Source organism: Lytechinus pictus, chromosome 2 (genome assembly GCF_037042905.1).
Source record: "Lytechinus pictus isolate F3 Inbred chromosome 2, Lp3.0, whole genome shotgun sequence".
NCBI classification, from domain to species: domain Eukaryota; kingdom Metazoa; phylum Echinodermata; class Echinoidea; order Temnopleuroida; family Toxopneustidae; genus Lytechinus; species Lytechinus pictus.
In genome coordinates this window covers 52,990,661-53,004,348 of record NC_087246.1, presented here as the reverse complement: position 1 = coordinate 53,004,348, position 13,688 = coordinate 52,990,661, and the positions used below count along the sequence as shown (strand labels likewise).

General features: G+C 38.2%; 1 protein-coding gene and 1 long non-coding RNA gene across 2 annotated transcripts in view; one reads left to right on the top strand and one right to left on the bottom strand.

Annotated features, from left to right (window-relative positions):
• Nucleotides 1-912: 912 nt before the first annotated feature.
• LOC135153315 (uncharacterized) lies at nt 913-3,362 on the bottom strand. The gene is made up of 3 exons (XR_010292773.1): nt 3,179-3,362; nt 1,976-2,102; nt 913-1,470 (listed from the first exon to the last, which is right to left on the bottom strand). It is a non-coding gene; the product is annotated as an uncharacterized LOC135153315 (long non-coding RNA).
• A 4,693-nt stretch (nt 3,363-8,055) lies between these two features.
• The window catches only part of LOC129253993 (uncharacterized), a 31,683-nt gene continuing 26,050 nt past the window's right edge, over nt 8,056-13,688 (top strand). Inside the window, exon 1 of the mRNA XM_064095139.1 lies at nt 8,056-8,496. The gene's annotated coding sequence lies outside the window, so the exon portion shown is untranslated. The remainder of the gene's footprint in view (nt 8,497-13,688) is intronic.

The window sequence follows — 13,688 nt, the reverse complement described above, 5'->3', positions numbered from 1 at the left end:
ACAGGGATGAGGTCCTTGAACCTATAGTGGTGCCATTTGCAGAAAATGTGGGACAAAACATCATTTTCATGGATGACAATGCCCGTGCCCACCGAGCTAGGGTGGTGACCGAGTTCCTTGAGGGCCAGGGGATTGAGCGTATGGAGTGGCCAGCGAGGTCCCCGGACTTAAACCCGATAGAGCACGTCTGGGACATGATGGGGAGGAGTCTCGACCAGCTCGAAGCCCATCCACTTGGACTGCAGCAGCTGGGTGTGGCTCTGGAGGCTGCATGGGATGCACTGGACGTCAGAGACATCAATCGCCTCATCAGCTCCATGAGACAGCGCTGTGAAGCCGTTATTGCTGCAGGAGGTGGTCACACTCGTTACTGAACTGCCTGAAAGACACTCAGACATTCGTTTTTACCACTTCATGTCGGTAGCTGATACCCCTCGGGGCCCACTTTTCAGGATGTGCAGTGATGCGAGAGACATTGTGCAACAACTGAAACCACCCATGCGTGAAATTGATTACAGCGTGTTTAAGGACATTTAGGACAGTTGTACTGAGGTATTTCCAGAAATAAAACACCTTGTATAAAATCTTTATGTACGTTTTAAAAAGTGGTCCTTAACTTTTTTTGAGTAGTGTATCTTGTGCCCCCCATAGTTACTCCACTGAAGACTTGTAATCATGGTAACTTTGCCCCCAGCCTGTTTTAGGTAACATAAAAACCTTAATTTCTTGCTCAGCCCTTTTACCATAATTGTCATAATGACAAGACTGCAATAGTAATAACTTGTTTATGAAATAAGGTCCAGGAGTGAAACTAACATTATTTCTTAATCTTCTGATCACCTTTATTATCATTTAGCTATGCATGAGTTTTATTTCAAAATACAATATTTTTTGTCTTACAACCCTAAGTATGTCACTAAAAGAAGACCTATTCTAATATTGAATAGGCCTTTAAACTGGAAAATAATATTTATTTTCATAAAAACTACTAAGAACTAGTAGAAGTACAAAATATCAATAAAAGGTGATACAATTGCCCGTTGGAAAAATATTTCTTCCTTGTATTTTGTGTGAAATTTTGTACCAAAACTTGTATACTTCAATGTCATTGCCCGGTGATGCAGGGGCCGCGGAAGCGGGGGGGAGGCGGGCTTCAGCCCCGACTTTTTTCCAAAACCATGTACAAAAACGTAAAAATTACGTATGATTGTGATTTTTTGCATGATCAGCCCCCACTTTGAAAACCGTTCCAAGGCCCCTGTGATGAACCTGAACTTGTACCGCACTCTTTTCTACAGATGTGTAGTTCAAGTAACATTCAATGCTTTATTAATATATTTATTTCAAATTAATTCATTTTTAATGTGTTATTGCAATAAAGTAACTACTTTTTATTAACTTGGCCTTCATATCTCTTCTTGGCACTTATGTTGTGATACCAGTACTTGAACAGCTTGGGAAGTGGGAAACCTGCATGGTAAAAGAGAGAAAAGAACAAAATAAGCTGTTAATTATTCTTACTCATCTAGTCCAGTTTATTATAAAAAAAAAATGTAAACTCTTTTTTTATACTCTTCAGTGATAAAACAATCCAGATAAATTCATATAGCAATATAACTATCTACAGTATGTTTTGAAAATAAAGAGTGCAAATTAATTCAAATATTTATCAGAATTTTGTGATAACTGTTAATATCTTGGTTTTTTATGCAAATGCATGTACATGTATAGACAGGAGATATGGATAATTAGTATGCAGTGTTAAAAATGGAAATACTGGTAAACCTGAATTCAAACAAATATTAACTCACAATGGAACTTTAACATTACATGATATCGCATCATGTTTCAGCACAATTGGCCATAGCCCACCCCCTCCCAAAAAAGGGGGAATATTTATTTATTTATTTTTTTTTTTTGGGGGGGGGTGATGAGCTTAGATACAGCCTGTATATTATCAAAACAGTAAGCATACCTTGCAATTTTTCCATTCAGATATCCTGTTCCTCATTAGATTATAACTAACACTTGCTGATCGGCATGGTTCTCAATTTTGTACTTCTGACTAGGTGTGAACTGCTAAGAACTTGGTCCCATTGGATCTGCAATTGACAATTTAAATTTGATAGTTTTAGAGATAAATAAATTACTCTTCTTAAACAATATTTTTGAAATTTCTTGCTGCCCATATCCCAGGTCTATGTATAAATATTCCAAACTAGAACAAAAAAGTTATCTGGACCCGAAACTTCATTCTCTATCACATAGAGGCATAGGCCTACCTCACTCTGATTATAAAAGTAAAATGATTCCAACCACATATTTCTACAGCTGTATATAGCTGAATCTGGTCTATGCTGGGCCTGTATAACTTAAGAATCACATCACATTTGAATGAAGTAAACACTAAGAACGTTTTCAAATTACCACCCCAGGCCAGGCCCAGGGTATCCTGTTCAAATAGACTTGATTTAGGTCAAGGGTAGGCTACGCCATTTCATTCAAATCTAAGACTAAGTAACACTTATTACTTAACTTAACACTAATAACAGACACTAATGCCAAGTCAATCGTATTTCAACACTGATTATTCTGAAGTAAAACGTTCCTGAATAAAAGAAAATGCTGAGAATACTTATTCATATGAAGATGAAATAGCGGGGACGGACTAGGCCATAAACTTTAACTTTCAAGCTTGAAGTTTGGGCCTAGTCCGTCCCCGCTATTTTCATACCCCATGACTACATCGACAATCTCGCTAGCCGGCTAGCACCGGCGATATCAAAGGCCGGATCCCGCTCTGACCATATCCCTACATTGACCTAAATTTGAATTGGCCTAAAATCGACAGTTTGTCGTTACTAAAAAAACAGGAGGTCGGAAACAAGTCCACATCTACCCCTGATAATTGTCTAATCACAATGAAACTGAAATACAGGTTTACTTTGGACCTACATGAAGCATTCCGACGAATGTCTTGATCTACGACAAACTTTAGACCTCTAGATGTAGTATTTTCGAGAAACTCAATGATCACACTTATTTGGAAGTCAGGCAAAAGAAATATTGAAATTGAGGTTTACATATTACGTACGGTAATACAGGATGAGCCCCGAACCCCGGCAAACATGTTGCAATTTGCAAGTGAGATCAAAACATGAAAATGAGCGTAACTTACTTTTATTCCTATGGAATGTCATTAGAATAGTATTGATGTTCCCTCCAAGATTTTCTGCTCCAATGAAGTTCACTCAGATACCATGATTTCGAACATCAATTCTATTAACAGATAATTAGTCTAGCTATTTCGTTTCAGAAACTTGAAATTCGCAGAGTCCAAAAGAACGACACTTCGCACAGATATCGTAGGGAATTGTGGGACGGAAAAAATGTTTAATGCATGAGTACATGAATAAAACATTAGCGTACGTATCCAATCATACAAGTGCATTATGCGTATTTTGACGTCATTCTCATGAATAAAACATTGACCCTCCAAAATCAACCTTCAAATTGTCCGCCGGCAGCCATGTTGGCTATGTACAAAACCTATGGGAAAAAAAAACGCGCGAAAAGAGTTCCCTCTCTAGCTCCCTTCGGGAGCTTACGTATACGTAAGATCGTATCTCTGTGTGAGAGTGGGAGACATGTGCCCTCTAGCTCTATGTTAGCTTTGGGAAAAAGCACTTCCAAACAACAAGGTCCAATCTGGACTATAGTGCTTGCTGCTCGGTCAATGGTTATTTGAAGCGCTAATAATACGGTGGATGGGATGGAATAAGGTATGAACTAGGGTCTATACGAAAGATAATCTAAATGATTGTTTAAAGTTTTGGAGAAAGTTTTGATTAGAGATGAGCCTGAGTTATTGAGTATGCTGAGAGTGTAGGTTAGAAGATATAAAACTTGTTTAGAAGTGAGTAGGAAAGAGCGGGAGAGTTAAAATTTGCAGGCCCGCATTGACGGTCCACGGCACAGCCACTTGCATGGCGCGCGGGGGTGGCGCGGCCGCGGAACGTCCGTATCTGGTCGAGGTCGGACTCGACTACTGGCTGGGGGGCACTAGACTAGTAGTATGGCAGTGTATCCTATTGCCGGACACCTTTATTTCAGTGCTTTAAAAATGACATCTAGAGGAAATACAATCAAGAAAAATTCGCACTTGCTATTCCAAATATTATGAAAATTATGAATATGGTAAAATTATTTTATATTTACCAACCATTTTCTTTGCATCGCACTTGCCGCATACCTAGTCTTGAGGACTCCCATGATGATGTTTTATCAATCTGACATATACTTCTTATCTTATCCCATGATAAGAAGTATATGTCAGATTGATAAAACATCATCATGGGAGTCCTCAAGACTACCGCATACCCCTCCACGAAAAACAGTTATTTTCGTGCGTGACAAATTACATTATGATTCCGGACGCGCGCCGGACGGGTAAAGATATTCTTGATTATAATGATGTATAAGAACAAATTTGTGTGATTTTTTCTTCTTATCATATCATGAGTAAATTCTAAGTTTTTGTTTGCTGTTTTTATATCGATTCTGAGCAGATGTTGGTAATAAATTCGTGTTTGATAACTTATTTTATTTTTTATTGTTAGCTGCATGTTTCATGGAACTTTCCAATATTATGCTCGTTCGTATCGTGACGCTCATCAAGTTCTATCGATGCGCTGCCGATCGTCGACGGCTATATTGTGCTCTATACTCGCGGTAAACCTCGCGCAGGGGTACCTTGAAAACTAGCCGTCGACGATCACCCACAATACACCAGACCTCATCATTCGATCGAAGGAGCGGACGAGATTGAAATTCGGCAGATCAGACCCATATTTCCGTTAGAAAATATATCAATTGTTAATGCAAAACTATGTTATTTGATATTTTAAGCATTTTCTGTCATTTTAGAGATAAATAAGGTAAAAGTTGGATATTTTCGCCTTGTTTTTGGCTTTTTGCAACCCTGTTCTCTATGTATTGCTCTGTGAAATTGAATTGCGGAAGTCTTACGGTACGAAATTGTTTTCGAATGCATTAATAAGCGCGTCCGGAATCATAATAGTGTCCGGTAATACAATACGTGACTATAGTAGTTAACGTCCAGTGTCGGTGGCCCGTATTCTGAAGTCGGGTTTAACTTAAACTCAGGTATAAAGTTGTGGTTTAACTATGGACAGCCAATTGTTACATATATCACTAACAGTAGAGATATCATACTTCAGCTCATTCGGCTCTCAAATCATTCATGAAGACATGATTGTGTAGGAAGAATAAATAAGATTATTGTCATCACCATCGATGAATCAAGAAAGAGCACAGTAAACATATTATAAGAAACATACAACTTAATACAAATTTTGATACTTTTGGCTTCCCATACTTAAACCACAACTTTAAACCTGAGTTTAAATTAAACCTGACTTCAGAATACGGGCCAGTGAGTCGCCATCGGCAATAATCGGCGGTCTTCAAGAAGTTCAACCTTCAATTTTGCAAAAAATAAAAAATCTTACCCAAATCTTGTGCCCAAATCTTTGTATGCGATGTACAGTAGAGGCCAGAGGTGCTGGTCAGAAAACTGGGATTGTCCCAGTTTACAGGGACTGTCTCACTCTCAATTTTCCACACAAGAAATCTAGTAGGATTAGGAAAGTTTATTTAACTGTCAAGTGCAGACACCAATCAAGACGTCAAGTGCATAAAATATATGCACTTAATTTTTTTCAATTTTACTACTATTTTTAAAATAAATATTAGGAACTTTATTAAAAACTGGGAGTTAATATTGTTTTGGCCCATGTACGTTAGTTTGGGCGCAAAACAAAATGTAAAATTGGTGATTTAGGTCTAGTTTCACCGTGGGAATTTATGGCCTCCACGGCCAGATATGGGTACCCGACCCAGGCTTCATTGGGGAGTAAGCCTACGTTACATGTAGTAGATGTTTTTTACTCCCAAGAAGCCTCCAGGCTAGTTCCACACAGCATGGGCATACTCAACTTGTGGTCAGACAAGCGACTTATACAACAATGCAAAGTTATTTTTGTCAAGATAAACAAAAGTTCGTCTAATCAAACCCATTAGCCTGTTGGCCTTGTTTACCTTCAATTGCATGTGCTCTTCAAAGCTGAGTTTATCATCAATTACAACACCCAAGTCCCTTTCGAAGGTGACATGTTCAAGCGCATCATTCATTAAAGTGTATGCAAAAGCTTCCTGTCGGTCCTGCGTGTTACTAATAGAGAGTACACTACATTTCTTGGGGTTGAATTTCAGGTGCCAGGTAAAAATGGCAGAGTTAAAAATGGCAGAGGTAATAATGGCAGAGGTAAAAATGGCAGAGGTAAAAATGGCAGAGATAATAATGTCAGAGGTAAAAATGGCAGAGGTAAAAATGGCAGAGGTAATAATGGCAGAGGTAAAAATGGCAGAGGTAAAAATTGCAGAGGTAAAATGGCAGAGGTAATAATGGCAGAGGTAAAAATGGCAGAGGTAAAAATGGCAGAGATAATAATGTCAGAGGTAAAAATGTCAGAGGTAAAAATGGCAGAGGTAATAATGGCAGAGGTAAAAATGGCAGAGGTAAAAATTGCAGAGTTAAAAATGGCAGAGGTAATAATGGCAGAGGTAAAAATGGCAGAGGTAAAAATGGCAGAGGTAAAAATGGCAGAGATAATAATGTCAGAGGTAAAAATGGCAGAGGTAAAAATGGCAGAGGTAATAATGGCAGAGGTAAAAATGGCAGAGGTAAAAATTGCAGAGGTAAAATGGCAGAGGTAAAAATGGCAGAGGTAAAAATAATCATAGGTGTTTCTTAGGTATCATTCTATCGACCTGTTTTGAAGGAGAAGTTCACCCTGACAAATGGTTTACTATAAGAATAGCAGAAAAATATATCGGTGAACGTTTGAGGAAAACCCATCAAAGATTAAGAAAGTTATTATGAATCTTTGTTTGTTTTTATCTGTGACGTCATATTTTAGCAGCTGCCCCGTATTTTATGCACCAAAATGTATACTTTTTAATCAGTGGGTCAAGATTGCTAAAAAAATCTTTCAGGAGCAAATGTGAAATGATTTGTATGTTGATATACTTGAGGTACAATAAAAACTATTTTCATTTTTTTTAATGACATTTCATTGTTATTTTTATTCCACCATATATGGGGAAGAACTGCTCGCAAATGACGTCACCATTAAAATATAAAATTCTAATAGCTTTTTGAATCTTTGATGGATTCCTTGAAACCCTCACCAATATTGCTTTAATTATTTTCTGCTACCAACTCAAGTGTTATCAATTTGGTGCAGAAGATCTACAGTATGATTTTAAAATGTTACCCTTTCCATTAGTTCAACATTATAATTATAATTTTCTTCTCAGAACATTTCTTATTTAATCTACTGTACATGGAGAGGGTTATGGATTTTTTTTGCATTGGGGTTTAAGACTGGTCATTTAAACCTGTCATTTTACCGCTTTCATTTATACTTCTGCAATTTTTACCTCTGCCATTTTTACCTTTGCCATTTTTACCTCTGCCATTTTTACCTTTGCCATTTTTACCTCTGCCATTCTTACCTTTGCCATTTTTACCTCTGCCATTTTTACCTCTGCCATTTTTACCTCTGCCATTTTTAAACCGAGCCGAATTTCAGCAGCCATTTTTCTGACCAGCATTTCAGATGGTCAAGATTTCTCTTGAGTGAATTGCAATCATTCTGATCTATTATATACTTGCAGAGATGCCAACCCTCCCGATTTCATCGGGAGGCTCCCGAAAATTCATCCCAACTCCCGCCCTTACGATTACCATCCTTATCCTCCCGAAATTACGATTTTTTTTGCATTGATCAAATTGGATTGGAAGAAAATGTATCGTCTGCTGACTTTAGCATGTAGTAACTCCATTACGTTTCGCTGCTACTAAATTCTGTGTGAAAGGCAGACAAATAAGGAGCAGCGAAAAGCTGGTGCATGTGATATGCCCAACGGGAATCCACTGTGCACCAGGCCAGTAGGCCCGGCTAGCTTCGCAAGGCGTGTGCGCCCGCGGCCGCTGGATTTGTCGAGTCGTGCGATGGAATATCGGTGTGTGATTTCGGCGTATTGATGGGTTGATATTGACACGAAATGGCGGAAAATCAACAAAAAAAGACCAAGAAATGGTCTCAGAAGTATAAGACTGAATACAGTCTCCAGTACCCGTGTATTCGGAAAGAGGAATCTACCATGCATTTTGCACAATTTGCAGCGTGGACATTAAAGTTGAGCACGGAGGTCGTGATGATATTCGGAAGCACGTAGCCTACGGGAGCAAACGGCATACGGACATTGCGAAGACGAGATCTTCGAGCTCCACTAGTAGTAGTACCCTGTTGACTTATTTCACCAAGCAAGGGACCAGCGAGGAGGAAGACGTTACCCGCGCTTTAATAATAATAAAGAGGATAATTCCTCATTATTATAGTTGAACAGGTACTTTTCTTCTATTGTCCCCTCATTTTTTTTACATGTAAAAATGCATATTTGATATTTTTATTTTTATGTCAAAAAAGTGGGAACAATGTTTTTTTAAAAACATGTGAAATGCTCCAAAATAAGGGTCAGATTGCACCAGAGAGCATCTAGAAACCCAGAGCTTCCAGGGCCCTAAGGCGGGTCCTCGACCCCGGCCGCAAGGGTCGAGCGCTCCGCGCTCGAGATGTGCGCTACGCGCACATAATTTGGTGTCGGTTGCAAATCCTCCCTAATTCTGATTTCCAAAAGTTGGCATCTCTGTACTTGAGTTGAACAACTTGGTATCATCAGCAAAAAGATAAACATTACTTCCAGTAACAACATCTGGGAGATCATTAATATATAACAAAAATAACACAGGTCCAAGGACACTCCCTTGCGGAATTCCGCTATCTACATGTCCCCAACTTGAGAACTCGCCATTCACGCACACTCTCTGTCTCCTTCCAACAAGAAATGCCTCGATCCAACTAACCACCTGTTCATTTATACCAAAACTACGGACCTTGTCTTTGTTTATGAGGATATTCTTGATTTTTGGACCAGCGCCTCTACTGATGAAAGAGAACGAGCTGAAATTTCTTAATATTCTTACCTGAAAGCTTGATATTCTAAGCCTTTTTGGTACCAATGATTAAGATACTAAAAGAACAATAGATGGGAAGCACAAGCTGAAAATTTTGATATTTCGATCTGAAAAATCTGACCGTTCAATGGACGTTTTTAATAAAGAACAAGATATATATCCAACAAAATATTATTGCAAATCGATGCGGGAGTTCTTTTGAAGTTTAGAATTGAAAACGGGACATTCTATTCACCTATTTAATCATGAAAAGTATGAGTTTTTGCTACAGAAATGATGCGAGCGCGAAGCTCGAGCTGAATTTTTTTTAATATTCCAATCTGAAATACGGACATTTTGAGCACGATTTTAAATAAGGAACGAGTTGTGTATCTCAATCTCGCTTGCTGATTTCTGTATAACATTACAATCTTATTTTATTTTTGCACATGGGCATTTTCACCACAGATGGACACAGAGGCAAAAAAGTTGATATTCATGTCAAATGCCTTATGTTTTTTAATAAAACAAGACCTGAAGTTTCTGAGACAAATTTTTTTTCCGACTCTGGCAGCCATTTTTATTTCAAAATGGCTGCCAAAGTATGGATACAAATTAGTGTTGAAAATAGTATATTGATACATATTTTGTTTTGACAGATTTTTAAAGAACAGGTTTGATCATGATGTTTTCGCCTGTGATTTAACTTGCTATTAGTATTATAACACTTTTTAAAATCCCACAGAAAGAAACACCAGTAATTCATTCATCTGATAAAAAAACTTTGATGAAGTATGTGATATGGTATGTAATGTCAGTTACCGAAAACATGAACTTTTTTTTCTCATTTCCTGGAAAAGAGGATATATTATATGAAACTTGGTAGATTTCGTCTCTAGGTAACACCCCTCCCTTCTACACCAAAATTAAAGATTACCAATTAACAATGAAGCCATAGGGTACCATTAAATATATGTAATGTCAGTTACCAAGTGGAAAATGTAATTTCAGTTACCGAGATGTAATGTCAGTTACCATGATAAAACATTGGTTACCAATATTGAAATGCAAATATGTGGTAAATTTTATGGTGAAGAAATATTGTATACTTGTTATTTAAGTCTTTCACTTTAAAAGTCACACCAGAAGGAGCTTACTATTGACTTTTAAAAGGTATAGTTCACAAGGAATACTATATGAAATTATGAAGGAAGATGCATTCCCATCGTGCAAAAAAAATTACTATGATATTGTACATGCACTTACCAAGTACCTAATTGTTTGTATCAGACAATTTTTTGTTTGGTTTTCGGGGGGGGGGGGTAGGGGGTACTTTCCCCAACCTATTGCCTAAATCTGCAACATTTTTTAAGCTTAACATTGTGATGAAGGGGATTTCCAGGGTCCCTTTTTTAGTTTCTAGGATTCTTTTGAGCATTGTCTCGCTAAAAGTAAATTCCTGGTTTTTATACCTGTTAGTAGTGTGGATGTGTGATACAATTTTGTTTTTGGTTTACAAGTATAGATGAAAAGTGAAATTTGACAGTTCTGATCAATGTTGCATGGATCTACTAAAACTGTGTTTTTTATTTCAAATTTACAAATAGTTCAGTTTCAGTTTAGAAGCTGGAGTTTATTTTTTGTTGACAGCTTATAAAAGAAATTAGCAAAGAAAATGATTAAACAAATTATGAAGAGAATTGAAATCTGACAGATATGAACAAGCATTGCTTGCACTGACCAGAATAGAAATCAATAAAACTACATGGCTGCATGAGATTTGGGGGAGGGGTAGCCTAGGGGAGGAGACCCTTATTCATTTTGCCTTTTTTGAGGGGAGGGGGAGGTTGGAGAAGGAAAAGGTTAAAAAAGTCAATATAAAACTGATGAATATATTATGGGTGTATAATCAGAAAAATCCATGTGTACAGTCAATGCAATATTAAATTACTATAGGGAAACATGTAGCTGCTATGACCCCACCCCCCAAGTAAGTAAAACATACATTTTTTATCTTTGGATAATTAAAAATGTGAAGTATTATGAAACTTTTATGATTTTAAAAAGCCTTACATATAAGTACCAAGAAAATTATGCCTTTGGAAATCATATACCACTGGTAAATGCTAATGTGTATTGTCAGTTACCGACAAGTAATGATAAAAATTTTCAAATCAAAGAAAGGAATTAAGAAAAAGAAAAAGCTTTTTCATTGAAATGTTCCTAAAAGCTCGGGTATACTTCCACATCAAGCTCACTTTCATGTGAAGCCCTGCACAGAAGATACAATGCAATGATTCCACACATTTGACTTCCATGTGTTATCTCTATGGCAAATTAAGTGTAATGTCAGTTACCGTAATGTCAGTTACCAGCCTGGTTGTGGAAAAATTATCATAGTCCCCAAAAGACAAAAACGAATTGTTTAATATTTTGACACATCTTAACCTAGTAACGGAGGCATATTTACATATTCAAATTATTACTCTATCTACTCAGGGACGTGAAATATTTCAATTTTAATGAACACCCTGAAATTGCATGTCCTTTTGCGTAATGTCAGTTACCGACACATTTTTGCTTGCTGATGCGTAAAAAAATGTGGTTACATAGGAAAACTTAGTATCAGAGTATACAGCAAGGTTCACTTTATTAACTCTATCAAAAGCAAACTCCCATCATTTGTTGTTTTAGAGATACACACAATGAAAGGTGTGAAAACATTGTGCCGTGTAATGTCAGTTACCGTGAAAATGCCCACATGCGGAATTATGGGGGGGTTGCAAAACCATATGTTTGCCCCCCCCCCCCCAATATTTTCGGTGGTGGGGTGATCGCCTGCCCCCCAGGATCGACGCCTCTGTATACCAGCGTATAATACGCAATGATCACTGTTGCAATCGGTGTTTCTCAAATTGGCTCCGAGTGTTATTGTGCAATGCTTTCGAGACCGGATCATGGTCCAAAAACTTGATTCTCCAGAATAAATGTGGATTAAATCTGTGATTTTGGAAGTGAAATCACTCTAGCTTAGTCAAAATATGTTTTCCCGAACTGAGCCTGTATTATAGATCTACATCTAGTGTGGGAATATATCACTCGTGTCAAGGTGAATACATTTGATTGAGAGAGTGGTGTATGCTACGATCGAATGATTGTAATGTTAGGGAGCCTAGTGCTAGGCTAAATTACGGTCCCTTTTTCATGTCGACATTTTCGATGTCGGGATTAATTTTTAAGAGACATGTCGACACAGACTTTTGTTCCCAACAACACCACTACAAAGTTCATTAAGGTCAATGAACTTTGGCCCTGTTGGAGGTAATTATTAGATTGCTGTCATAACTTTCAAAGTTTAAGGCCCTGTCACATCGTTCCGTGCAAGCCTTGCAGGTAACTATTTTTGCTACCCGCAGGTCGCCCGCATTGACAGTATCTTGCACGCATTTCACACGCATGTTGCCTGCAGAAGCGCACGCAAGTCTGAGTTGCCCGCAGAAAAGTTTTGAACATGCTCAAAACTTTTTACACCAGTAGAACACCAGTACGACGACTGAGCTAGCTGACCTTCGACCTTCGGCTTCACGAGTTTTTTTTACTTTTAATTTTAGCATTGTCTTCGTATTCACAAACACTTTACAAAGGAGGATCACGCAAATTGTCATGACTGTTGCACGCCTTGTGATGGAATTCACCTCGTTGATGAACTTTTTGTTCTGGATTTCTTCAGCACTAATTTTCTTTTTGGATTATTATTTTGCCAAATTGGATAGATCTACAGTAGGTGGTTTCAGACCGCCTCGAAGTTCGCCAGTTCCAGGTATTCTCTGATCGGGAAATTTACCCCGATCAGAAAATACCAGGTATTTTGGCGGTGTGAAAGCAAACTACGCGTAATATCCCCGAAAGAAAATACCCGATAAATAGTAGGTACTTGGCGAAATTACGAGAACTTTCGCGGGGATTTTTCCAAGGTCGTGGGTATTTTTGCGGTCTGAAAGCAAATTACGGGAACTTTTAGCCCAGCGTGTCGTTGGGTGCGGTGCCGTGCATGGGTTGCTGCTGGGCTAGTGATTTTGAATTTCGCGCCTTGCTGCTTATCAGACCATACTGCGCATGCTCGTAACTTCAGGAACTTATCCCGAAGGGTATGTTTCAGGGCGGTGTGAATGCAGGAATAATTAATGGGTATTTTTCAGCCTAAAAAATTTCTCGTAATTTAACGGGGATTCTTGTGATCGAGGCGGTTTGAAACCACCTTCTGAATCTCTCTCTGTTGGACCTGTGATTTTTTGTTATAGATCTAGATCCTGTGATTTTTGTCTCGCCTGCATAGCAGAGCGAGACTATAGGCGCCGCTTTTCCGACGGCGGCGGCGGCGTCAACATCAAATCTTAACCTAAGGTTAAGTTTTTGAAATGACATCATAACTTAGAAAGTATATGGACCTAGTTCATGAAACTTGGACATAAGGTTGATCAAGTATTACTGAACATCCTGCCTGAGTTTCAGGTCACATGACCAAGGTCAAAGGTCATTTAGGGTCAATGAACTTAGACCATGTTGAGAAAATTATTTTTCAAAA